Source organism: Pristis pectinata, chromosome 3 (genome assembly GCF_009764475.1).
Source record: "Pristis pectinata isolate sPriPec2 chromosome 3, sPriPec2.1.pri, whole genome shotgun sequence".
NCBI lineage: Eukaryota > Metazoa > Chordata > Chondrichthyes > Rhinopristiformes > Pristidae > Pristis > Pristis pectinata.
The window spans coordinates 116,061,532-116,088,440 of NC_067407.1; positions in this window are offsets into that span (position 1 = coordinate 116,061,532).

Genomic DNA, 26,909 nt, shown 5'->3' on the forward strand with positions numbered 1-26,909 from the left:
ACCTTCTTGCAAAAAAAGGCACAGTCTGAGACAAGTCCACGGTAGTGCAAAAGGTGGTCCATAGTCTTCCATTGTTGAGGTGGATTAGGGTTGTGCAAGTTGGTTCAATAATTTGATGGTTGTAGGAAAGTAGCTGTTCCTGAACCTGGATGGAAAGTCAAATGTTATACCAAGAGATCATAGTAACTATGAGACTCAACAACTAATCTCTCCAGAAAACAAATGGCAACTTGTCCCACAATCAAATCGGAAGCATCTGACATGTAATTAAATTTGTATTCCCTCAAGTCTTTATCAATTCTTAGCAGTGTCAATCCCACTTGAAAATGGTGAGTTCTCCTCTTTATCTGTGAGAAGTACAAAAAAAAACTTAAAAATATCCCAATGTCGTTCTCACATTTTGCTCACAAGAATATTATGGCACAATTCAGATCAGAAGGCTGCTTCGTAATGCCAACAAGGCACATAGTGCAGCAATCTTTTCCCAATTGTTTCAATATTAGTCAACCAACCAATAGAAATCATCATAGAATGAAAACATTTTGTTAAGTCCCAGCCATCAAGCATATCACCTCACAAGTAATCATTCTGAAATGGCTGCCTGATAGCTCCATTTGTTTGTACATCAATGGACTAGACCAGCTGTAGTCCAAATAAATCCACAGCATCGATTGCTTCTCTGCACTGAGTTAATTGATTGTAACCACGATGTTATTAGAGACTCTGCATTTCAACCCAGGAGCCTTCAAGTCGAAAAAAAGGGAAATTTGCCAGAGTTTCTGTTTCTGATGACTATCCATTGAACCTTGTTGGATGTCACGTGTGGACATGAGGATGGTATCGGGTTCACAGATGAATAATGGCCATTGTGCAGGATAGTGAGAAGCAGTGAGGAACTCCAGGACTGTATCCAAGCTAGAGCCAGCACCAGGAGGAGCAGAGGAATGAAAGGAAAGTAGAAATCCTGAAAATAGTTATGCTATGATTTTTTTCAAACTTGAGCCCTCATGAAGACAGTGATTTGTGGTCAGTAAGTTCTGATGTTATATTGAGGGCAGAAGATCAGAAAATGGGAGCAAGAGAAGTGTTAGGGATTAAAAGTTCAATCAGCAGCATCAACCTTACAGAGTGTGAGAAAAAGAAATCACATTTATACATTAAGCTGGACTTAATAAGGTGCCAGGTGATTTTACTGGGTTACAGTTCATCTCATGAAAATAGTTTAGTTTTAGTTCAAAAACATTTTATATTGAGCCATTGTGATGCTCAGATTTTTGTCTCCACTTAATAAAAAATACCATGCAATGTGATATGGATGTATAGAATAATTCTTATTATAGAGTCAGCTGCAGAGAAACACTACTGCATTCAAGCATATTATAACAATGCACTCAAATCATATCCCTTTCACCCCAATGTTATAGAGTTTCTGATCTGACAACTATAGACATCTAATACCATTGATTTAAACTGGAGATCCCTGTTGATAGTTTTCAGTTGGTCTTTGGAATTTCTGAATCAGTGATTAAGTGGCTATGTTGAGATTTGCAGACCGATGATTTATAAAATGCCCGGAGTTATATCCCCATCGCTTTCACCTTCTCAAAACATAAACAGGTACCATTCCACAAAAGCCTACTCATTTACATGCTTGAGTCTAGTGTAGTTTCACGATGTAATTTTGTGTCAGGAGCACTGTAAAACCATAGAGTCATACAGCACAGAAACAGGCCATTCACTCATTGAGGCCACTCTGACCATCAACCACCCATTTACACAAACCCTGTATTCATCCCATTTCATTCTCTCTATATACCCATCAACTGCCCACGGATTCTACCACTCACCTACACATTAGGGGCAATTTAAAATGGCCAATTACCCTACCAAACCACATGTCTTCAGGATGTGGGAGGAAATGGGAGCACCTGGAGGAAACCCATGTGGTCACAGGGAGAAGTGAAAACTCCACACAGATAGCACCCAAGGTCGGGATTGAACTCAGGTTACTTGTGCTGTGAGGCAGCACCTCAACTAGTTGGGCCACATGGCTGCCCATTATGACCAAGACTTAATCTGTCATCATACAGAGGAACCTTTCTTCCCATTTCTTAGTATTTGCAATGAACAATAGACATGTAAAAATTGTTATTTTAGTTTTTGTTGCTGAAAGGGATTACTGCAGAAAAATTGGTGACATATATTCACTTTACAGCACAAAAAAATAGAAAGAAATCAACTGTGGATACCTGTGTTGATTTTACCTTTCCCACCTCAGGATACTGAAGTCAATAGTCAGAGAGATCAGAGAGAGAGAGATCAGAGAGAGAGAGATCAGAGAGAGAGAGAGAGATCAGAGAGAGATCAGAGAGAGAGAGAGAGATCAGAGAGATCCTAGTCCCATACTCTTTCACCATAGCCATACCAATGACTCTTTCTCAATTGTCCATCCATTTTCTTTTCAAGGCCCTGATTGACTATACTACAACCACAGCTTCATGTGTAAATTTCAAATCCTTCTTTCTGTTCTGCATGAAGTTTTTCCTCAGAACCCCCCTTGCACCTTTTGCTCATCATTTTAAATGTGTATCCTTGGTCTTTAAACCATCTGCCAATGAGGACAACTTTCTTTCATTTACCTTCGTGCACTGGTCATGATCTGGTAGACTTCTACAATATCTCCCCTCAACCTTTGATCCAAGAGGAAAAAACAGCTTCTCCATTACAGCTCCAGTGCTGAAATCTCTCTCCTGTTAGAACCATTCTCATAAGTTGATGGTGAGCATGTTTTCAGAAATTTATGTGCCACTTACATATAAGAATAAGTCAAAAGTCTGGAGTTAACAGCAATTCATGTTATAGCCTAGAGCCCACCAGGACTCAGACAATTTCAATTTATGGTCCTCCAAAGAGCACAAATTGAATTATGTGTTTGAAGAAATTTCATCATGCCCTATTTTAAATTCTTTAAAGTATCAGAGCTATTTAATTATTCAACTCAAGTGTGTATTGCACTGGGAGTGGGAATTTTTTTCACAAGCTGTTGCTATCTACTTGTCATTAAAAATATAAGTTCTGCCTCAGTAAAAGTGATGCAAAATACAAACCAGTCTATAAGGATTTGGCTCTAATTGATCTGCTTCATAAGTACAAGGAGCACATTGGCACTAAGCTACATGGTGCATTCATGGAGCAACAAAACCATGTACTACTTCAAGGGTCATTGTAGGAGCCAGTCAGTAGAAGAACTGTAGCAGTTCAATCAGAAGGCCACCACTCTCTCCTTGGGGAAAATGGAAAGAATATGAAATGAACCAACATCATCCACATCCCATGAACAATTAAATCACAAGTACCAAATGTAGAGCAGAAGCTAAGAATTCCCCATTCAGATATACAGAGTCCATTTTAAATCATTCCTCTCACACCTTAAGTCCATGCCCTCCAGTTTTAGACTCACCTAACCTGGGAAAAAAACTTTGACCATCCATCTTATCTACATTCCTCATGAGCTTGTATACCTCTATAAGGCCACCCCTCAGCCTCCTACACTCCAGGGAAGAAAGTCCCAGTCTATCCAACCTGTCATTAATCAACCCCTCCAGTCTCGGTAACGTCCTCATGAATCTTTCCTGTACCCTTTCCAGAACAATGAAATCCTTCCTGTGCACAAAACTTCAAGTGTGGTCTTACCAACGACCTGTACTGTTGCAACATTATGTCCCAACTCCTGTACTCAATGCCCTGACCAATGAAGGAAGCAGTTGCTGTAAATACATATGTTTAATAAATAAATAAAATTATTTTGGGGTAAAGAAATGGACTCAAAAAAGTAGGGAGAAATTTGAAGTGGGAGGGGAAATATTAAATTATTGCATCCCATGTTGGAATCAATAACATAGATAATTATAATCTGAGATGCATGTTTATTATTTGAGCCATTTGCAAAATAGGATAGAGTAAATAAGTCCAGAGAGCTGAATGAGTGGCTCAAAAACTAGTGTGGGAGAAATGTGTTTCAATCTAGGGGGCACTGGCACCAGTATTGGGGAAAGGGGGGTTATTCTCTTGGAGCAGACTTCACTTGAATCAGGCTAGGACTGGTGTCTGAGAGAATCAATAGGGTTGTGGATAATGATACAAACTAATTGTTGGGATGTGGCGGTGTGGTGGGAGGCAGGGGGGGAGAGAGGGTAGGTTTTGATGAGGGAAAATTTGGAGAGAGAGGACAAAGTGATCGTACAAGGTAGAAAAATGGATAATGATAACCAGAAATAAAAACAGACAATGCTGGAAACACTCAGCAAATCAGACAGCATCTGTGGTAGGAGAAAGAGTTAAAACTTCAGGTTGACGACTGATGATCTATTACCTGAAAAAAACAGGAAACGAGTATAAATTGATCACTCTCAATTTGGGAGTGTAAGACAAGTGGGGTTATGCAGGGAACTGAAGCTGCAGCCCTAAATGTTTGTAATCTATATCAATGATTTAGGATCAAGTGCAATACAGTCAAAGATATGTTGTCTGGCATTTTACAATCTGGCATGTTCCAGCAAGCAGCATTTCACAAGTAGCAGACAGCCTAATGGAGAGGCAGCATCAACGGAGAGATTGGGCTGAAGATGAAGCACATGCAGGGAGCTCCTGATAAAGTGATATATTTGATTAACAGCCACTGTCAAGCATGGTACAGTGTGGAACACAGATCTTTCACTGTGTATCTAAATTTGCTGATGATACTTAGCTGGGTGCCAGTGTGGGCTCTGAGGAGGATGTAGGAACGCTTCAGGAGATGTAGGAAGGCTGTGAATGGACATGAACATGGTAGATGGGATCTAATGTGGAAGAAAGTGAAGTCATTGATTTCGGCAGAAAAAATTGGAGTATTTTTTTAAAGATTCAGTTTCAGATCTTTATTAGTCACATGTACATCAAAACACACAGTGAGATGCATCTTTGTGTAGAGTGTTCTGGGGACAGCCCTCAAGCGTCGCCACGCTTCTGGTGCCAACATAGCAAGCCCACAGCTTCCTAATTTGTACGTCTTTGGATGTGGGAGGAAACTGGAGCACCCCGAGGAAACCCATGCAGTCACAGGGAGAACGTACAAACTCCTTACAGACAGCGGTCGGAATTGAACCTGGGTCGCTGGCGCTGTAATAGCATTACGCTAACTGCTACACCACTGTGCCGTGAATGATTGAAAGATATTGATGTTCAGAGGCACCTGGATGTCCTTATACAAGAATGACTGAAAGCCAACATGGAGGTAAAGCAAGAAATTAGAAGGTAAATGGTATGTTGGCCTTTATTGTGAGAGGATTTGAGAGCTTGCCCTAATTGTATATGGCTATACTGAGGCCACACCTGGATTCTTGTATTCAGATCTGGACCCTCTATCTGAATAAGGATATATTTGCAACAGAGGAAGTGTAACGAAAGTTCACCAGATTGAATCTTGGGATGGCAAGTTTGTCATATGAGGAGAGATTAAGCAGACAGGGCCTGTACTTTGTCATGTTTAGAGGAATGAGAGGTGATCTTACTGAAGCTTACAAAGTTCTTATGGGGCTTGCGAAGGTAGATGCAGGCATGACGTTTTACCTGACTGGAGAATACAGGACCAGATGTCACAGTTTCAAAGCAAGGATTCATTCAGGTCAGAGATGAGAAGAAATTTCTTCTTCAAAAGGGTAGTGAATCTTAAGAATTCTCTGCCTAAGCAGCCCATGGAGGCTCAGTCACTGAGTATATACGTGAGGGATTGGTAGATTTTTAGATATTCAGGTAATCAAGATATGTGAAGTTGGTACGGGCATGTGGAGCTGAATAAAATATTGACCATAGTCTTATTGAATGATAGAGCAAGAGCAATAAGCCAAATGGCTTACTCCTGTTCTTTTGCAGTAGCCTGAATAAACTTGGGTTTTTGAATGTCTAATCAAACACGGTAGCGTAGTGGTTAGCGCAACACTATTACAGAGCCAGCGATCGGGTTTCGATTCCCGTCGCTGTCTGTAAGGAGTTTGTACATCCTCTCGTGTCTGCGTGGGTTTCCTCCAGGTGCTCCAGTTTCCTCCCACATTGCAAAGACGTAGGGGTAGGTTAATTTGGGTTTAAAATGGGCAGCGCGGACTTGTTGGGCCGGAAGGCCCTGTTACCACGCTGTAAATAAAATATTAAAAATTTTTTTAAAAATTTAATTGACAGTCATCAGTTTCATTGCACTCTTCCCTCCAGTATTGCTTGCCCTGCTGAGTATGTCCTGCTTTTCTATTTTCATTTCAGATTTCCAGCAACTTTTATTTATGGATTTTTATAGCTTTGGTGAAGAGCACCATCAATATCATTAAAGTGATCCAAGAAAAATGCTCCATTTAAAATGGAATACTTATATCCAGCAGCTGAAGTGTTGCAACATTCACCTTTCATCATGTCTCCAAAGTCCTGATTAAACTAAGTCTTTTAAATATATTATGTGATTCAGAGACAGTGCAGATCAAGGGAGCAGCAAAGTGCAGGAGAAAAAGGTTGAAAGGATGGAATGGAAGAATTAGGTAGGAAAACAATTGTGAGAAAATTAAAGTTTCAGAGAAGAGTCTCAAATAAATCCCTTGAAGACATTTATTACAAGCAGGTTCTGTGTCCATTTTTCAGCAGATGGGCGAAGCAAATGCAACAGTCAAATTCACATAATGATCTAAATAAATGAAAGTGACTGCACCATTTCAACTTTTTAAATATACTGCCTATTCTGGTTTAAATCTTCTACCCCTTTCTGGCTGGAGATAGGAAAGATTGATCTGTAGTGTGTACATATTTACTTGCTGCATAGATACTTCATTGTGAGGAATAAATCAGGTTACACTGCAAATGTACACACATTAACAGATGGGAGCAAACTTTGTCAAATACCATTGGAAAAGCAACTAATAAATATTACTATTAGCATTCAACTCATTGCATTCTATAGCTTGGAAAGTAAAGTTATTTTGGGGAGAGTTAAATAATTACTGCCTTTTCCACTTTGCTTGTTTAAAGGTGTTATGATTTTGAACAAATTGGTGATTCTGTCATGAGAGCAGAGAAATGTATTTTTGTCATGAATGTGCTAAGCATCTGCAGGATAACATAAAACGTAGAGCATAGAACATTACAGCACAGTACAGGCCCTTTGGCCCACAACGTTGTGCCAAACTTTATCCTGCTCTAGTATCTATCTAGCCCTTCCCTCCCACATAACCCTCCATTTCTCTATCATTCATGTGGCCATCCAAGAGTCTCTTAAAAGTCCCTAATGTAACTGCCCCCACAACCTTTGCAGGCAGTGCGTTCCATGCACCCACCAATCTCTGTGTAAAAAACTTGCCTCTGGCATCCCCCTTATACCTTCCTCCAATCACCTTAAAATTATGCCCCCTCGTGTTAGCCATTTTTGCCCTGGGAAAAAGTCTCTGACTGTCCACTCGATCTATGCCTCTTATCATCTTGTACCCTTCTATCAAGCCATCTCTCATCCTCCTTCTCTCCAAAGAGAAAAGCCCTAGCTCACTCAACCTATCCTCATAAGACATAGCTCATGGTAATTTACAGACTTTGTGATCTTATGTTCTTCTAGGGTAAGTGATCCCTTGAAAGAATTCCTACATAGCCATTAAGATTGGAGGAAAATAAATTTGTTTGTGCTCGAACATTCAGTAGAGAAAAAATTCATGTCTTGTAGTCCTTGGCTTTGGTTACAGAAAGCATGGAAGGCAGCAATGATTCTGCAGTCTGTTTACACATGAAGAAACAAAAGAAAAATCATTCAGAAGTCATGGAAAGACCTGATGCGATTGTGCCTTGTATACTAAACCCGGTTCTTGCCATCAAGAAACAAGAGACACCTTCACGTACCAGAGGATGTACAGAGCAAAATCATTGGACCTCTGCCACGCTTGACAGCAGAATTGAGAAACACCAGTGAAGACTTTGGTTTCTCAGCCTGGAACAGAGGCATCAGAATTGAATTGGAAAAGGCATATGTGATTGTAAATCGCATTGAAACAGTTAATCCATATAAGCAAAAATTGTCTAATAACTGTCACTTTATGGTTCTCCTTACCATGCAGACTGATCATTTGGTCCCCCACTGGATGATATGAGGACATTAAGCTGTATTGGATCCCAGCAGAATGGAGGAAAATGACAAATAGTGCCAGCCTGAACTATGGACCACTGTCAGAATCTAGTTCCTCTTGGAAGCTTTTGCTCCTAAATGGTTATGCGACTGACTGAGAAGAAACAATGGATACTCCTGCTCAGATGATGTTAATAAGACCTGAAAGCAAATCTGACCTGGGCCAAGCATTGCCAAAGCAACATTAGGATTCTGAGTGCACACTTGATGCCAAAGTATTTCAAGACTTATCACTAACCCTGAGGTCTGTTAAAATGAACAAAATATCAACTACATCGAAATTCACAAATGTTATGATTTCAATTTTATCAATGAATTAGGGCTTACTGCAAACATTTTCAACCTCTACTTAAAGAAATGTTGAGGAATAATTTGGATGTGTGGTATTAAATTTACCAGAAATTTATATTTAGCCTTGTTAAATAGAAAAAGTATTTATTTTCAACAATAAGAGATTAATGAAAGAAGTTAAGCTGTTCAGCCACATTATGAGGAAGTCACTGTCATATCATTGCACAAGAAAAGATATTGGAAAATTTTCCCTGGATATTGAGCATCAGGCACTGAACATATCCTCACCCTTCCTGAGATGGCCATCAGGTTTTATGTCATAGTGACCTCTTAACGTTTGAAAAAGGCGAAGCTCTCAGTGATCCTATATGGTTATCCAAGGTTATAGTATGACTTCTAAGCCAGTCAACCATCTGTCCATGTGGAGCTCCTCCACATTCAGGATATGATTTTAATACCAATTGCATTCATTGTCAGGTTCACCACTTGCATATTTTTTGTTATATCCTGAGATTGATGACAAAATGCTGAGATTAAAATGGATCTCTGCTCAGTCTCAGCTGGAGTGGCAGTAAAAATTTATAATGTACCATCATTTTTTCAGCACACCAAGGCTATGAATGGCCCGAAGTTCAGTGACATCCATGTTTCTCTCATAGGGAAAATGAGTAGAGATGTGAGGTGAATGAGTCGATTATGTAAGGGTCTAATACACCCTAATTTCATGCTCCTCTCTCTCATGGTTTCAGAAGAATTGGCAGCTTGGAGCTATGGATTTTCCCATAGCATTATCTGTCAGTCCTGCTGCACTTCAGCTAATAGTGGCCTCAGAATTCCTACACACATGGAAGTGCACACAAAAATGATGCAATGCAGGGGACCCACACTAGTTTTATGTCAGCTGCAAGGAAGTGCTTTCCTTATGTGCACGACAGGCAAGGCATCGTAGATGTATCATACATTCTAACCCTAGTACCCAACGTTATTTTCAAAGTGATGAGAGAAAGGCTGACCTCCCACCACTGCCTGAGCTCTCACTGAGAAATGTCGCTTCGAGGAGAGGAGCACAACCTTTGTATGGAGTGGCAGATCAGAGATGAGACCTGGCTACTGTGTTGGAGATGATCAGGCACTGTGCCATCAGGGGTGGGCACTCAGGACAAGGAATGGAACTGGTAGGGCTACCCGCACCCCATCCCCACTCGCCCAAACAAAGCAGGAGGCCTTACCCCAGACAAGACCTATCGCTGAAGATCCAATGGTCATCATCATTGGCACAATCCCTGACAGCAGCTCAGTTAAGGATGGCCCCTTTAACTCAAGCTTGAGCAGGCAGTTTTCCTCCCATTGAGATCTGCACATGGATGGTTTGCCAAGCAGCTATGTGGAATTAAAAGTTGCAGCAGAGACATCAAACATGTGTTTCGTGCCAATTCACATCATTGCTGTGTGCCCAGCAGTTTTTCATGTATGGACATAATATGCACATGTACATAACCATGGTACAACAGCTCAAGACAGATGTGTTGATCACATTTATAAGTTGTATTAGGCTTCCAAGATATTGCACATCACAAAAAGATCAAATGTCATAGAACATAGAACATAGAACACTACAGCACAGTACAGGCCTTTTGGCCCACAATGTTGTGCCGACATTTTATCCTGCTCTAAGATCTATCTAATCCTTCCTTCCCACATAGCCCCCTATTTTTCTATCATTCATGTGTCTATCTAAGAGTCTTTCAAATGTCCCTAATGTATCTGCCCCCACAACCTCTGCAGGCAGTGCGTTACACGCACCCACCGTTCTCTATGTAAAAAACTTACCCCTGACGTACCCCTTATTCCTTCCTCCAATCACCTTAAAATTATGTCCCCTCGTGTTAGCCATTGTCACACTGGGAAAAAGTCTCTGACTGTCCACTCAATCTATGCCTCTTATCACCTTGTACACCTCTATCAAGTCACCTCTCATCGTCCTTCTCTCCAAGAGAAAAGCCTAGCTCGCTCAAACCTACATCTACAGTGGAAATTCTAACCCAATATAGTTTGCAGAGGTGGACAACAATAACAGCATTTTGCATTTATATGGAGTACTTAATGTGATAAGATTCCTTATGTCATACTACAGCGTCATCTGCAAGTCCATGTTGACACCAACCCCAGTGAAATATTAGAGCAGGGGACTGAAAGCTTGATTAAAGAGGTAAGTTTTAGGAAGCATCTTAAAGATGGAGATTGAGGTAAATAGGTTGGGGGATTAGTGTGGTAGTTCCAGAGCTTAGAGACCTGACAGTTCAAGGCAAAACATTGAATGAGCGATAAACAGAAATGGAGGAGAGCAGAAACCTCAGATGTCTGCAGAGGTTACAAAGGAAGAGAGGAAGCAAAATGAGAACTTTAAAATCAAGACAATGCTGAATTAAAAGCCAGCACAGGCCATTGATATAATTTTCCTGTCCCAAGCAAATTTGACAACCACTAACTCAATAGCTTATCTAGCCAGGACCAGGAAACATGCATCTTCAATGTCCTCCCCTCTCACATCATTGTAACTACTTGCAACAAGAAAACATATGTAAAGGGCAAGAAGCCTGGATTGCTGGAGAGGAGGAAAGATGAGAGAGTCGGTGATGTCTAGTTTAAGGTTTAAAGACTAAGGATTATACCTTATCAACAATGTTAGATCATGGAACATTACAGCATAGTACAGGCCCTTCGGCCCACAATGTTGTGCGAACATTTTATCCTGCTCTACTATCTAACTCTTCCCTCCCACATAGCCCTCCATTTCTCTGTCATCATGTGTCTATCTAATAGTTTTCTTAAATGTCCCTAATGTATCTGCCCCCACAACCTCTGCCGGCAGTGCGTTCCACGTGCCAACCACTCTCTGTGTAAAAATTTACCCCTGACATCCCCCTTATACCTTCCTCAAATCACCTTAAAATTCTGTCCCCTCATAATCAAATACCTGTGAAGTTCACACTGAAATTCCTAGTTCTACAGAAATGATTGATGAAAAGGCTTGGCAGGGAAGTTTTAGTCTTTATTTATGTTCTATTGTTAATTAAAAAAAAACACCCAAGGTTTGTAAGATTAAAACCTTCAGACAGTTCTTAATTAAAGTGATCAAAATGGGTGTGATCATTACTTTGTGGATTTAGTGGCTTAAATTAATCCCATATCAGAATTAACATACACAATATTATGTACATGTCCAAGTATAATTTAAAGGGGCTAGCTATTTCATCTACTTCTTATCCAAAATATACATTATTATTGAATGGGAGAGGGGATATATTTTCAGTTGCAGAACAGGCTTCTTAATAAAACTGGCATTTAGTGCATCCACATGAAAGCCCAATGACATGTAAACTGAAGTCTTGCTCAAGATGTTGTTTTGTTTTTGATTGAATCACTTCTAAGCATTGAAAAGACCTAATACTGTAACCCGGTAGCGTAAAGCCATATAGCTGTGAACATAACCTACCGTAATCACCAGCACAGGTTGAAAAGGATCAAAACGGGTAAGTCAGGGACTCTTCTTTAACTCTTGATTTTCTAAAAGTTTTGCCACTCATGTCAGCTTCTTAGAAAGTAAATAACTTTTACTTTTACACAGGCACTTTAGAGCAATAACATGTAGGCACCCTTTTAATGTTGGAACAAATGGAAATGAATTTGCAAACAGAGATCTCCTTAAATCAGCAATCAAATAATTGATATGAGGAACTATCAGTTAGGACACCAAGAAAATCTCCCTATTCTTCATTACTAGTGCTGTGGAACCTTTTACATTTCCCTAAGTGAACAAGAAGGCCTTGACTTAACATGTCCTCCAAAAGGATGCATCACCAGCAGTGTAGCATTTGGTCTCGATTATGCCAACCTGGATTGGGTGATGACATTTCTGGAGTTCAACCTGCTGACTCAGAGGCAAGAGTGTTAGCACTGATAGCTTTTAACTAAGCTTACAGATCAATGTCCTGAGAAGATATTATTATATTTCCCAACAGTCCTCCAGAGTTTCAGCATGCACCCAAGAGGCAAATACACAAGTTTTCTTGGAGCATAGAGTCGAACCACGCCAACTTTTGCTAGCCGCTCTGAATAGAACCTCTGGCTTTTAGCTATTGAAACTGAAATATGTCCCAGAGTTATGTGCATGTGCTATAAATGTGGAATTCTGAGACTTAATTACAGATTAAGGGGAGTGCAATCTTGCTGGAATCCCCCATAGTGACCAAGGAATCACCAATCGGATCTTGGGCCAGATCAAACCCACAGCCAGCATCTGAGATCCCATTGATCTCACAGGGATTGTAGGGCAAAGATTTCAGAAGATAGGAGAAGGGAAATCACTTTTTAAAATTTATTTTAACTCTCCATTCTAAATAAGTCATCTTAACTCTCCTTCCCATCCCCATACCGACCTGTCTGTCCTTAGCCTTCTCCATTGCTACAGACGATTAGAAGAACAACACCGTGTATTCCACTTGAGTATCTTACTGCTCAATGGTACGAACATTGAACTTTCCATTTTCAGGTAACACACACCCCCACTTCCTCCTCCCACACACAATCACCTGTCCACCCTGGCTTCCTCTCCCTTTGTTCACCTTTGCCATGTCCTCCCTGCCCCTCCCCCTCTGGTGCCATCTGGCCATCATCCCCCCATTCATCTGGTCCCACCTATCACCAACTTGCCTCTGACCTGCAACGCTTTGGACTGCTATGTACTGGCAATCTTTCCTCTTCTGTCTCAGTCCTGATGCTAGGTCTCGACCCCAAATGTTGAATTACACCTCTTGCCTCCACGATGCTGTTCGACCCACTGATTTCTTCCAGCATTCTGTTTTTGTTCCAGATTCCAGCATCTGCAGCTCCTTTTGTCTTCAGAAATGGGAGTCGCATAGTTCTCAAGTCTGTCATTCAATGAAATCATAGTTGCACATACACATCAAATCTGATCCCTAGTAGCCACATTGCTTAGTTAGTGCCATGAAGTAATTCATTACTGGTCAATAGCACTAAGCGTGCTATGTATTAGTGTCAGTGCATTGTACTCTGTCTATAATTTTGATGGAACTGAATATACAGACACCATGATAAATGCGAACAGTCAGCAATGTACCAGAGAGCATGATGCATCCCTATCAGAAAGGAAGTATACTGCAAAAAAAAACTTTAATATGTTTCTGAAGTGATGGCTATGTGATAACAATCTAATGTGCTAAAATACTAAGAATAGGATTGCTAATTGAAGAGAACACAGCACTCATTCTTCAGTCAACAGGATTATTTTCAACATTTCAAAGGCATATCTTTCTGTTTTATTATTGGCCAGCAGTTTAGACTTTTTTTGCCCTTCACATCCTGCCCAAATCTTCAGTGACTAATCCCTGTTTTTCCCATAATTATTATTGCATGTGGTTAAGACACAGCAGTTAGTCAGGAGCTACTGTTCACAGTTAAATGAAAACAACCGCAGTTTTTGTGTTTACATAGGCTACTCAATGCAGCGAAAGATCCCAAAGCAGGAGAATTAGCAAACACAATTTGACACTAATCATCTTAAGGAGATATTGAGGCTGATAATCAAAAGCCTGATTAAAAAGATACATTTTAAGGAGGAATACACAAAAATTGCTGGAGGAACTCAGCAGCTCAGGCAGCAACCATGGAGGGAAATAAACAGTCGATGTTTCGGGCTGAGACCCTTCATCAGGACTGGAAAGGAAGAGGGCAGAAACCAGAATAAGAAGGTGGGGGGAGGGGGAGGAGCACACGCAGGCAGGTGATAGGCAAGTCCAGGTGAGAGGGGAAGATAGGTGGGTGGGGGAGGGGGAGAAGATGTAGTAAGCTGAGAGGTGATAGGTAGAAGAGGCAAAGAGGTGAAGAAGAAGGAATCTGGTAAGAGAGGGCAGTAGACCATGAAATAAAGGATGGAAGAGGGAGGAGAGGAGATGGGCAGGTCATCAAGGAGGGGGAAGGGAGCCACAGAAATAAGGGAAGGCAAAGGAATGGGGGGGGTGAAAGAAAAAGAAGGGGTGGGGTTACCAGAAGTTAGAGAAATCGATGCTGAGGCCATCAAGTTGGGGACTCCCAAGGCAGAATATGAGGTGTTGTTCCTCCAACCTGCGTCTGGCCTCAACGTGGCAGTAGAGGAGGCCATGGATAGACATGTCAGTATGGGAGTAGGATGTGGAATTGAAGTGGATGGCCACCGGAGGTCCTGGCTGTTGTGGGATCTTTTATGGAATAGGACGGATCTTTAAAAGAATGGAGGTGGAGGGACAGAGTTAGGTGGTACGGTGGCACAGCCAGTTGAGCCGCTGCCTCACAGATCCAGTGACCCAGGTTCAACCCTGACTTTGGGTGCTGTCTGGGTGGAATTTGCACATTCTCCCTGTGACCACGTGGTTTTCTTCGGCTGTTCTTGTTTCCTCCCACATTCCAGTGTTGTGCGGGTTGGTGGCTTGATTGGCCAATGTAATTTGGCCCAAGCGTGTAGCTGAGAGGTAGACTCTTGGGGGGAGGGGATGCAATTGATGCGAAGATGTGGAGAATAAAATAGAACTAGCGTAGGATTAATGTGATGGGTGCTTGATGGTCAGCACGGATTCAATGGGCTGAACGGCCTGTTTCTGTGCTCCATGACTCTGGCTAAGGGAGGGAATTCCAGGACTTGAGGGAATGGCAGCTGAAAACATTGCTGCCTATGGCAAAGCAATTAAATTTATGGATGCTCAAAATTCAGGAAGCAAAGAACCAGACATTCCAAAGGATTAAAGAGCTGGAGAAGATCACTAAAAATGGAAGGCAAGGCCATGGATCGCATTTTAAACAACGTGTTATATTTTGTGAGTTAACACCCAATACCGAATACATCTGTTACCAGGAATGGAGGGCTTGAGTTATAAAGAGAGACTGGATGACTGGGGCTTTTTTCCTTGGAGCATAGGAGACTGAGGAGTGACCTTATAGAGGTGTATAAAATCATGAGGGGTATAGATAAGGTGAATGGCCACAGTATTTTTCCCAGGGTAAGGGAGTCTAAAACTAGAGGGCATAGGTTTGTGAGAGGAGAAAGATTTAAAGGGAACCTGAGGGGCAGGTTTTTCACACAGAGGGTGGTGAGGTATATGAAATGACCTGCCAGAGGAAGTGGTAGAGGCAGGTACATTTACAACATTTAAAAGACATTTATATAGTTACACAGATAGGAAAAGTTTAGAGGCATATGGACCAAATGCAGGCAAATGGGGACTAGCTTGGGTAGGCAACTTGGTTGGCATAGAAGAGTTGGGCTGAAGGGCCTGCTTCCATGCTGTGTAACTCTATAACACAAGGCTGATATGCCACTTAGGGCATCAGAAGCAGAGTTCTGGATGATCTCACGTTTATTGAGGACAAAAGATGTCAGCAAGGAGGAATCATTAATAGTTTGAAAAATGCAAAACATTGATATTTTTTGTTATCAGTTTTTTCCTTCTTCTCCACTTATAAAGGCATTGATTGTTCACCAAAGTAGCTGTCAAGAATCCTCAGCATCATATACTCCGACCTCAGTGGATTGACAATGTCTTGGTTAACCATCAAACATGAAATAATAGCATCTCTAAGAATGCTGCACTGGAATTAGGTCCTACACACGTCTTTGAATTGTAGACTTGTCCCATATACAAGTGTACTATAACTGAGCCACCGATGACACCTACAGAGTCACAAGAATACAAGAAAAGGAGTTGACCATCAGATCCTACAAATATGATAATGTCCAAAGAAAGCTCTGTTAGATACAGGCCATCCCCAGGTTATGAACATCTGACTTATGGATGACCCATACATACAAATGAGCTCCCATAACATTATTGAATTTAAAGGTCTGATGTACATACATATGTTTGGTCCTACAAATGGCAGAACTAGTTTCCTCTCTCTCTCCACTTTGAGTAATTTTTCTCACCCACGATTGAGTAATTGTTCAGGCACAGTACTGTAGCGGTTAGTGTAACGCTGTTACAGCGCCAGTGACACGGGTTCAATTCCAGCCACTGTCTGTAAGGAGTTTGTACATTCTCCCTGTGTCTGCATGGGTTTCCTCCAGATACACCGGCTTCCTCCCACATTCCAAAGACATACGGGTTAGGAAGTTGTGGGCATGCTATGTTGGCGCCAGAAGCGTGGTGAGACTTGCAGGCTGCCCCCAGAACAATCTACGCAAAAGATGCATTTCACTGTGTGTTTCGATGTACATGTGACTAATAAAGATATCTTATCAGCTTGATGTGCTTTTGATGCCATTCATTACAATACCATGGAGCTATGTTTACCATATTGAGTGACTTTGTGTATCTTCTGACTTATGGACAAAATCAACTTATGGATGACTGTTAAAATGGAACCCATCCATTACCCAGGGACAGGCTGTATTGTCAAACTTGAATTGCATATCATAAATCTGTGTTTGTGTCTTTAAGTAGTCTACAAATTTCTGAATGGTCTAATTTTATTGTAACTTATTGCAGAAGCTAAGGCAATATCTTTGTTTGGTACCAGCCAAAACTTCTCATTCTCAAAAACACCTCATTTCTCCAATCTCTTAGAAGCTTCACACCTTCTTCGACTATCCTCTGGTAAAACATTTTTAGAAAGCAATTGCCTTCCTGAGTCTGCTTTTTAAAAGCTGTTCTATATTCTTTATGTTATCCCTGACTTATATATATTTAAGTTCTAGGGTCTGATGTGAAGAATCGATTTCGGGCTGCATAGGTTCATCCAGATCATGAGGTTGGCCTTTTTGAAACAAGGAATTTAATATGAGGAGAATACTCCTTACTGGAAATGTTTCTGCTATTGGAGTGGCTTTATTGTGGATCTCCAACCATTGAGAGAGGCAATTTTCCTTATTGTCCACTGATGTCAGGGGTGAATTTTGGAAGAATACGCAACCATCACCTCCAACATCCCACCACTTCCCTGCCTCCCACAGAAATAAAGAAGGTCCATTATGGCTCAATTAATCAAATGACTGCAGACCAAGGGCTCTATCACCAATTTGTGGAGGCTTTGTGGACCTCAGTGATGGAAAAGTAAAAGAGCATAAGTTTGCACTGACCTGGAAAAGGTAAACATCATTGCATTGCATCAATTTGTACAAGAAGTCTGAGAAAGATATTTTGGGGGTCTGGCTTTGAAGGGTACTAGCACATGAAGACACAGGCTTCAGCACGAACCAACACCCTCAGGACAAGAAGCATAACTTTGAGAGACTAAATGAGTGTCCCTTTGAATCATTAAAAAAAGGAGAGAATAGAGGCCATAATGGTCCTATCCCAGTCTTTTATCTAAATTGTCTCCTCATGAACCACTAATTACAATGAAAATAAGTACATGTTGCAACATTTATTGTACTAAGAAATTCCCACTAATCAACTACAGCCTCTTACTCAATCGCCCTACGGTAAAGATGTCATTATTGTTAATTCTCCAGTGTGGGCATCATTGTTCTTCCAGGATGTGGAAGAGATTCATAACTTGTCTACAGGCCAAGAAACGGTATCTAAAATGAAGGCCACATGTAAAATAGGAGCTGCAAAATGTGGAAATAAGAGATATGGAACTGCCAGGCCTCAACTAGGTGCAGCTGGCAAACTCCAGCCACCTGGTAGATCCACTTGCAGCTCACTGAAATACAGGACATTGGCCAACTACTAAAGTTGACTACCTAATGGATCAGGACCTATCAGGGTGGTGGCATTAAGAAAGGATTCAAAAGCTCCAGCAGTGAGCTGTAGTTTTTCTTGAAGCATATGGAGGGAGTACTTCCAAGACATGAAAGAAAAATTGTTTTTGAACTGGTCGCTCAGACCTTGATGCAATAAAGCAGGACCCAGGTACCACTACTGCATCCTTTTCTCCCCGAACCCTCCAACTGGCCAAGAATTTCGACTCATGCTTCAGTGGACTAGGAAGTAATTCAGGCAGATGCATTGCATGTCTAAATGTGGCATGAACCAGTCTGGTAACTTGTGCAATTCCAGCACGTTGAATAGCATACCAGATCACAATGGAAATATGGAGGACTAACCCTGATTTGTTATAGAGTTGTACAACACAGAAATAGGCCCTTTTGTCCACCACGTCCATACCAATATTTTTTGCCCAGCTTGACTAATCCTATCTGCTCGCATTAGTTCCATATTCTTTTATGCTTTGTCTATTCAAGTGCCTGTCTAAATGCTTCTTAAATGAAAAGATTGCATCTGATTCCACATATTCCTCTGGCAGTGAGTTCCATGTGACTCACTCTGTAAAACAACCTTTGCCCTCAAATCCCCTTTAAAACTCTTTCCTCTCACCTCAACCTATGCCTTCTTGTTTTTGATACCCCTACCATGGGAAAAAAGATTCTGATTATCTACTCTATCTACGCTTCTTATAATGTTATGTACCTCCATCAGGTCACCCCTCAGCCCCCTTCACTCTAGGGAAAACAAACCCAGCTTCTCCAATCTCTCCCCATAACTAAAGTCCTTCAATCCAGGCAATATCCTGGAGAATTGCCTCTACAATCTCTCCAGCACAACCACATCCTTCCCATTGTGTAGAACTGCACACAGTACCATGTGCATCTAACCAGTGTTTTGTAAAGTTGCAACATAACATCCCACCTTTTATATTCTATGCCCTGACCGATGAAGGCAAGCATGTCAGATACCTTCTCCAGCACCCTACCTACTTCTGTTGCCACTTTTAGGGAACTATGGACTTGAACTCCAAGGTCCTCCTGTTCATCAACATTCCTTAGCACCCTGCCATTTACTGTAACTGTCCTACCACTACTCGACTTCCCAAACTGCATCATCTCGCACTCGACAGGATTAAATTTCATCTCCACCCAACTTTCCATCTGATCTATATCCTATTGTAGCCTTAGACAACCTTCCTCATTACCCACAGCACCACCAATTTTCATGTCATCTGCAGACTTACTAATCATACCTCAACATTCAGATCCAAGTTATTCATGTACATCACAAATAACAAGAGTCCCAGCAATGATCCCTACGACGAACCACTAGCCACGGACATCTAATCAGAAAAGCACCCTTATGTCATTAGGAAAATGTGCATCTCTGAGCTGAATTCCTCTGCCATTCCATCAATTATACAACAGGGATTACTGGTCATTGTTAAAGAAGAGGACTTCTGGCTGATAGTTCCAGACACTGTGCCAATCCAAAGGTCTCTTTCACAATATGGTTCTTCAGAAACTGAGGACTTCTTCTGCTCTATGTGATCCACATCAATGCTGAAATACATACACTATTACTCCAATCTATCCAATTATTTATCAGTGTAATAATACACATTGCTCCCTCAGTGAAGAACATGGTTGACATTAACATTGTGCCCACCATGTGACCTGCCTAGTAATTTTCTCAGATTCCATTGGCCCAATGCCTTTTATTGGCAGGACAATAAGATGTGGTGCAACAGGGAACAACACATTTGACATATTCGATTTGACTGTTTGAAAGAAAAGGTCAACCATCAAAGCAAATTTCCTCAGCTATAGAATCAACACCTTGTCCCAAGATATCATTCCCCACCTATCTATTTTGGGATAGGAGAAAGGAACCAATCTTATTATTAATTTCTCACATACATTCTGCACAATGCCACATCATTTGCTAACTTACTTTTTCAAGGTCTTTATGTTACCAACAGGCATCTGATGTCAGCTGAGAGACCACAACCATATCACTCGAGTTGACTGACCAAGGATGGGCTTTATAGTCAAAACCAAGAATGTGAGAAACAAGGAAATATTAATTCAAAAGATCTTCTTCTTCTCTGATATTTCTTTCCTTCCAGAGTCCCATTCTCTCTACAATCTCCCATCTATTGCCATGCCTGGAATATCTTCAATTCTGGCCTTTTGTACATCTCCAATTTTTTCATTTTACCATTGATAGCTTTCTGCTGTCATGACCATAATCCCTGGAATTCCAACCTTCACTCAGCCAATTACCCTTTTCTTTCTTCCCAATTTACTGCTTAAAGCCTTTTGTCAAAATTTTGGTTACTTCTCCTAATATCAGAAGTGGCTTGACGAAGTTCAGTGAAGCATCTTGGGATTTTTAGCAAAAACACTACAGATGTTGGAAAGCTGAAATAAAAACAGAAAATGCTGGAAACGCTAAGTGAACATGGAGCCTCAGACTCAAACTATTAACTGTTTCTCTTTCCACAGATGCTGCTTCATCAGCTAGTGTATCCAAGTTTCATTTTTTTTATTCTACTTTGGGATGTTTTACTGTATCCAAGGTGCTATATAACTACAAGTTATTATTGTTTAAGTTAACTCCTTCTCTGTTGTGCTTATTTATCTAGTGTTCCTTCTGATACATACTGATACCTGTAAATAAAAGACAGTATCCAGTATCCACAGTATTTTGTTTCTCTGTGGTTTCCCTCAGAGGGAGCAAGGTCACAGAACAGCCACTAGAGAGCAGAAACAAATCTCTCTGCAACTTCTGTACTTGGACTATTTTTGAACACATGATAAAAACTCTTTTATTTCAGTAAGGAGATGAATTTGGCATGAGGCTGCTAATACAATGATAGCACCAACAGTTCACACATGAGGCCATGAGCATTCTGGTTACTACATCTTAGGAAAGAGGGAACACAACATGGGTTTACCAGAATGATACCTGGACTCAAAGGGTTAAATTAGAAGTGAGAATTGAAACTAAGATTATATTCCCTGCAATTTAGGATGATATGATCGAAGTTTTTAAGAAGATAAGGGGAACAAAAGGATAGATATAGGGAAACTATTACCTCCAACTGGGAAACCTAGGAGCAGGAGCATAGTCTGCGATTGAGGCCAAATCCACTGCAGCTTTGTTACTGCAGCCATTTCAGGAGTAGAGTTAGGAAACCAATATTCTTTTGTCAATTGTTAATGTTAAGTCTGAGATCGAAAGTTCTTTTTTAATAATCAGAAACATTAAAGGATATGGGAAACAGACAAATATATGCAGTCAAGTCATGGATTTCCCATGATTGCATTGAATGATGAAAGAAGCCAGAGAGGCTATGTTTCTATGTTCCTATGTTTGTAATTTCTTTAAAAATCAAGTATCATGTGACACAGTGCACGAACATTGTTTGCTGTTGGTTCATTGATGCTAGTTCGAACTCATAAGCAAGCAGCTATTTTTACACTGATTATCTACAACAGGGTGGACCAGCTGGAACATGCGCTCATCTGCCCAGGATTCATTCCAAATTTGGCCTCAAGTTCCAACCACAGTAAATTGTGAGGCTACTACATGAGTGCCTCAGTGTGGCCCACCTGTGATTCCTTGGCAAGGTTGGCCAGAGGTGATACAGAGCTGACTCATAGCTAAAGTCTGGGGCAACAGATATGAGCCATTCTGCAATTGGCTAACCTGCCCAGGTTGACGCTGAGTTACAATGTTGCTGTAATGTCACTCATTCTCATTTTGACTTCACATTAACTCAAGCAAAAAAATCTCTCAATTGCTCAGCCTTCAGTTGGTCACTTCCACCTGTGATCTAAGGTTTGCCGGTTTGGTCAGCATAGATCTGGAAAAGGTGAGTGGAATTAATGGGTGACAAGATTCATGCTGTTGACGTTGAATTTGGTACCAGGCTTCATAAGGATCACAGCAAGAATTATAGCTTGATAATTCACAAGAATTACAGCAAGATCTTGATCAGCCGAGGGATGACAAAGGAGTTTAATTCAGGTAAGTGCGAGTTGATACATTTTGGGAAGGCAAATCAGGGTAGGACATTCACAGTGAATGGCAAGGCCCTGGAGATTGTACGAGATGATAAGAGGCATAGATTGAGTGGACAGTCAGAAACTTTTTCCCAGGGCGACAATGTCTAACTCTAGGGGGCATAATTTTAAGGTGATTCAAGGAAGAAAAAAGGGGGATGTCAGGGGTAAGTTTTTGACACAGAGAGTTTGGGTGCATGGAATACACTGCCGGCAGAGGTTGTGGGGGCAGATACATTAGGGACATTTAAAAGACTCTTAGATAGACACATGAATGATAGAGAAATGAGGAGCTATGTTGGGGGTGGGGGAAAGGTTTAGATAGATTTTAGAGCAAGATAAAATGTCAGCACAACATTGTGGGCCAAAGGGCCTGTACTGTGCTTTAGTGTTCTATGTTCTATAACAGAGGGACCTAGGAGTACAAGTACATGGTTCCCTCAAAGTGGTAGCACATGCAGATAGGGTGGAGAAGAAAACTTTTGGCACACTGGCCTTCATCAGTCAGGGAACTGATCACAGAAGTTGGGATGTTATGTTGCAGTTGTACAAGACCTTGGTGTGACTGCATTTGAAATAGTGTTTTCTGTTTTGGTCACCCTGCTATAGGAAAGATGCCATTAAGCTGGAAAGAGTGCAGAAAAGATTTACAAGGATGTTGCCAGGACTCGAGGGACTGAGTTATAAAGAGAGGTTGAGCAGGCTAAAACTTTATCCATTGGACCATAAGAGAATGAGGGGTGATCTCATAGAGGTGTATTAAATCATGAGGGCCATAGATAGGGTGAATGCACACAGTCTTTTTCCTAGGGTTGAGGAGTCAAGAACTAGATAACATAGGTTTACGGTGATAGGGGAGAGATTTAATACGGACCAGAGGGGTAATCTTTTCACCCAGAGGGTGGTCCATGTATGGAATGAGCTGCCAGAGGAAGTGGTGGAGGCAGGTACATTAACAACATTTAAAATAATCTTGGACAGGTACATGGATAGGAAAGACATGGGCCAAAGACAGGCAAGTGGGATTCATTTAGTTGGGCATCTTGGCTGGCATGGGCCAGTTGGGTTGAAGGGCCTGTTTCCGTGTGGTACGACTCTATGACTGTGGGGTTCGGGGAGTGTGCTGGAGCTAAATAGGTCATGCGCTGTCAAATTCACAGTCTCTCCCTGTTGAATTAGGTCAGGCATGAGTGATCATGCCCAGAGATTGGTCCTCACTGACTCTGACATCTCAACATAAACATGACTGCATCAGAAACCTTGTAATTTCCAAAGAGTGACATTCCCTTTCTTAGCCATTCCATAAGCCCAAGAGGCCTAAGGGTTAAGTATGTCCTCACATTGGATACAGGAAAATAATTCAAATAAGTCTCTTGGTGCTAATCTTGGAAATTGCTTAAGCACACAGTATCACTCACTCCCACTTGCTCCCCTCTCAGGTACCACTGAGTGAAAGTAAATTGTCCTGAATGCTGGAATTCCAAGCAACAGCAGCAGGGGATGGGGCAGAATTCACTTTTCTCTGTTTCAGTTGGTTCCCATTCTCAGCCATGTTGTGACTGACAGACAGCTTTCCAATGCTCAACAATCTTCTCATGAATAGGAAGAGAATGGAATAGGTTGAAGGTAAAAGTTTTTGTTGGTTCAATGACCCTTGCCTCTGCCAAAACCGTCTGTGAAAGCCACGAAGCAGATCTCTGCCAGCCCCATAGAACCACACTCATGGCCCAGCAACATTTAAGGTCCAGTAATTAAATCTCCTGGTTGTTTTATTTCATCTCAATATAACTGCTAGTAAAAATTGGATGGAGTGAGAAGCAATAATGACCATTTCCAGGTTCATAGTGTTATAGAGTCATGGTCAGAGAGTTACACAACACAGAAACAGTTGCGTCAGCAGGCTGAGTCTGTGCCAACCACCAAACATCCATTTAAACTAATCCTGCACTCATCTCATTCCAGTTTCCCTACATTCCCATCAATTCCACTTGGGTTCTAACACTAACTTAAACACCAGGGGAGATTTACAGTGTACAGTTAATCAACCAACCTGCAAGTCCTTGGCAAGACACAGAACACTGGGGGAACTCAGCAGGTCAGGCAGCATCTATGCAGGGAAATAGACAGTCAACATTTTGGGTCAAGGCCCTTCATCTGGATTCCCTGTCACCTTCATCGCAGTTCAGTCTACTTCCCTCCGTAGGTGCTGCCTGATCTGCTGAGTTCCTCCAGTGATCTGTGTGTTGCTGCAGTTTCCAGCACCTGCAGAATCTCCTGTGTCTGCACGCATCTTTGGGACATGGGAGGAAACTGGAGCATGCAGAGGACACCCACACGGTCACAGGGAGAATGTGCAAACTGGTAACGTTCAGCACTGGAGGTCAGGATTGCCGGAGCTGAGAGGCAGTGGCACTACCACGGGTGCCACTAACTGCTGATGCCATGTTTCACGTTGTTCCCAAATCTGATTGGGCAATTCGGGGTATGAATCATAATTGCACCCCAATGCAATTTCAATAACAAATGGACATGAAATGACATTGCTCCACCATCAACTATCATCTAGTACATGGCTGAGGAAATTAGTAATCTTAAAGCAATAATTACTGGTCGCTCCAGGGACAATCAAGTTTTGTCTTGCTAAAGGTGATCCAACTGGAGGTGGACATTGCTAAGGTAACTCTCATAGTTACCTTCAGACCTTTTAACCTTGCTCTCCATGGTATTGGCCCCATTTCAGCCTACCCATGTATCTCCCCCAACACTCTGATCAGCTGTGGATTTTGGTGCCAGCCACCCAGTCAGGCTGGGCCACGACCTGCCAAGACTCCAACCTCCCCAGCGCTCTCAAATGTCCCAGGGCTCTGGTTTCCCTGATGCCCCTCCTCCCTGGGGCTCTGATCCACCAATCTCCATGGCCACTGAAGGACCCCCCAGTTCCCACCCATTCCTACACCCCGATCCCAATGACTAAACTGAACCATACCACTCCTTACTCTGATTGTCTTCTGTCTTCCAGCCCCCTTTTCTCACCCAACCCATGTTAGACCTGTCCTTGGCCTCAGATGGCCCATTTTCACAAGAGTCGTAAAGCACGGAAACAGGCCCTCTAGCCCAACATGTCCATGCTGACCAAGATGTCAATCGGAGCTAGTCCCATTTGCCTGTGTTTGCCATGTACCTGCCTCGATGTCTTTTGAACGTTGTAAATGTACCTGCCCCTTCAGCTTCCTCTGGCAGCTTGTCGATAGACCCACCACCCTCTGTGTGAAACACTTGCCCTCAGGCCCTTTTTAAATTTTTCCCCTCTCACCTTAAGCCTATGCCCACTAGTTTTAGACTTCCTTGTCCTGGGATAAAGACGTGACCATCCACCTTAACTGGGCCCCTCATGATTTTATATACCTCAGTAAGGTCACCCACAACTTCCTACCCTCCAGGGAAAAAAATCCCAGCCTATCCAGCCTCTCCTTATAGCTCAAGCCCTCCAGTCCTGGTAACATCCTCGTGAATCTTTTCTGCACCCTTTCCTTTATGAATTATGCAATGTCCTTGCATAAGCCCAAGGCTCCCCAAACTTTGCAATGGCAGATTCATGACCAAAATGCTGGTCAGCATGCCACACAGTGACCAGGGAACACACCATTAACAGTGCACTTCAAGTTCTCATTAAATGTATGCCAGGACACTGGAGAAAATTTCTATTTTCTTCTTCAAAAAATACGATAGGAATTTAAAAATCCATATGAGAGGGTGACAAAAGTATGGTTCAATGTTCCATCTGAAATGTGGCACCCACAACAGTGCACAGCACTATGAGTATGGGTAAAATGTTGGAATCTGGAGTGCGGTTTGACTTCTGAATCAGATTTATTTTAGTTGGGATGGTAACTTTCAGTTCATATATTAGCATGATGTATCTTGGCTTGATCCTTAACAGGAGGAACTAAACCTTTAGCAGCATTGCTCATACTTTGCACATGCTTAAAATAACAGTAATCTTTCCAGGATAGCTTAGATTTGGCTTGAAAGACAGATTTGCAGTAAGGTCAAAAGCTGGAATAGGCACTAAACACGGGTTCCAAAATCAAGACTGTCTTAGGTCTAAGCAAAGAACTATGACTGAGGAATAAATATTATCTTGTAACTCTTCCGTAATTTCGAATGTTTACCATACCTGTATTTTTTTCTGTTGTTTCAACTTCTAAACTCAAGCTGATTGATTGTTCCATGTACTTGCACCTTTAGTGGCAGCATTGCCATTTCTAGTTCTATTTTGTGTCCAACACTTAGTTCATTTGCTGATAACTTTGGGTCGTTCTCAAGCTGCCTTATCTTTGTTCAGGAAGTGCCAGCTTTCATAAGGCTGTTGGTCAGTTTTTGCTGGGGTTTTTCAGCCCTACAACCCTTTGGGACATCTGCGGACCTCCAAATCCCCCCTCTTGCACATCACTGATCTTTATCACCTCACTGTTGGCAGCTGCATCTTCAGCTGTCAAGCCATTAGCACTGGAGTTCCCTTAATCAACTTCTTCAGCCCTGCATCTGTGTTTAAGAATCTACCACTTTGACCAAACTTCTGGTCACTCTCCTAATATCTCATAA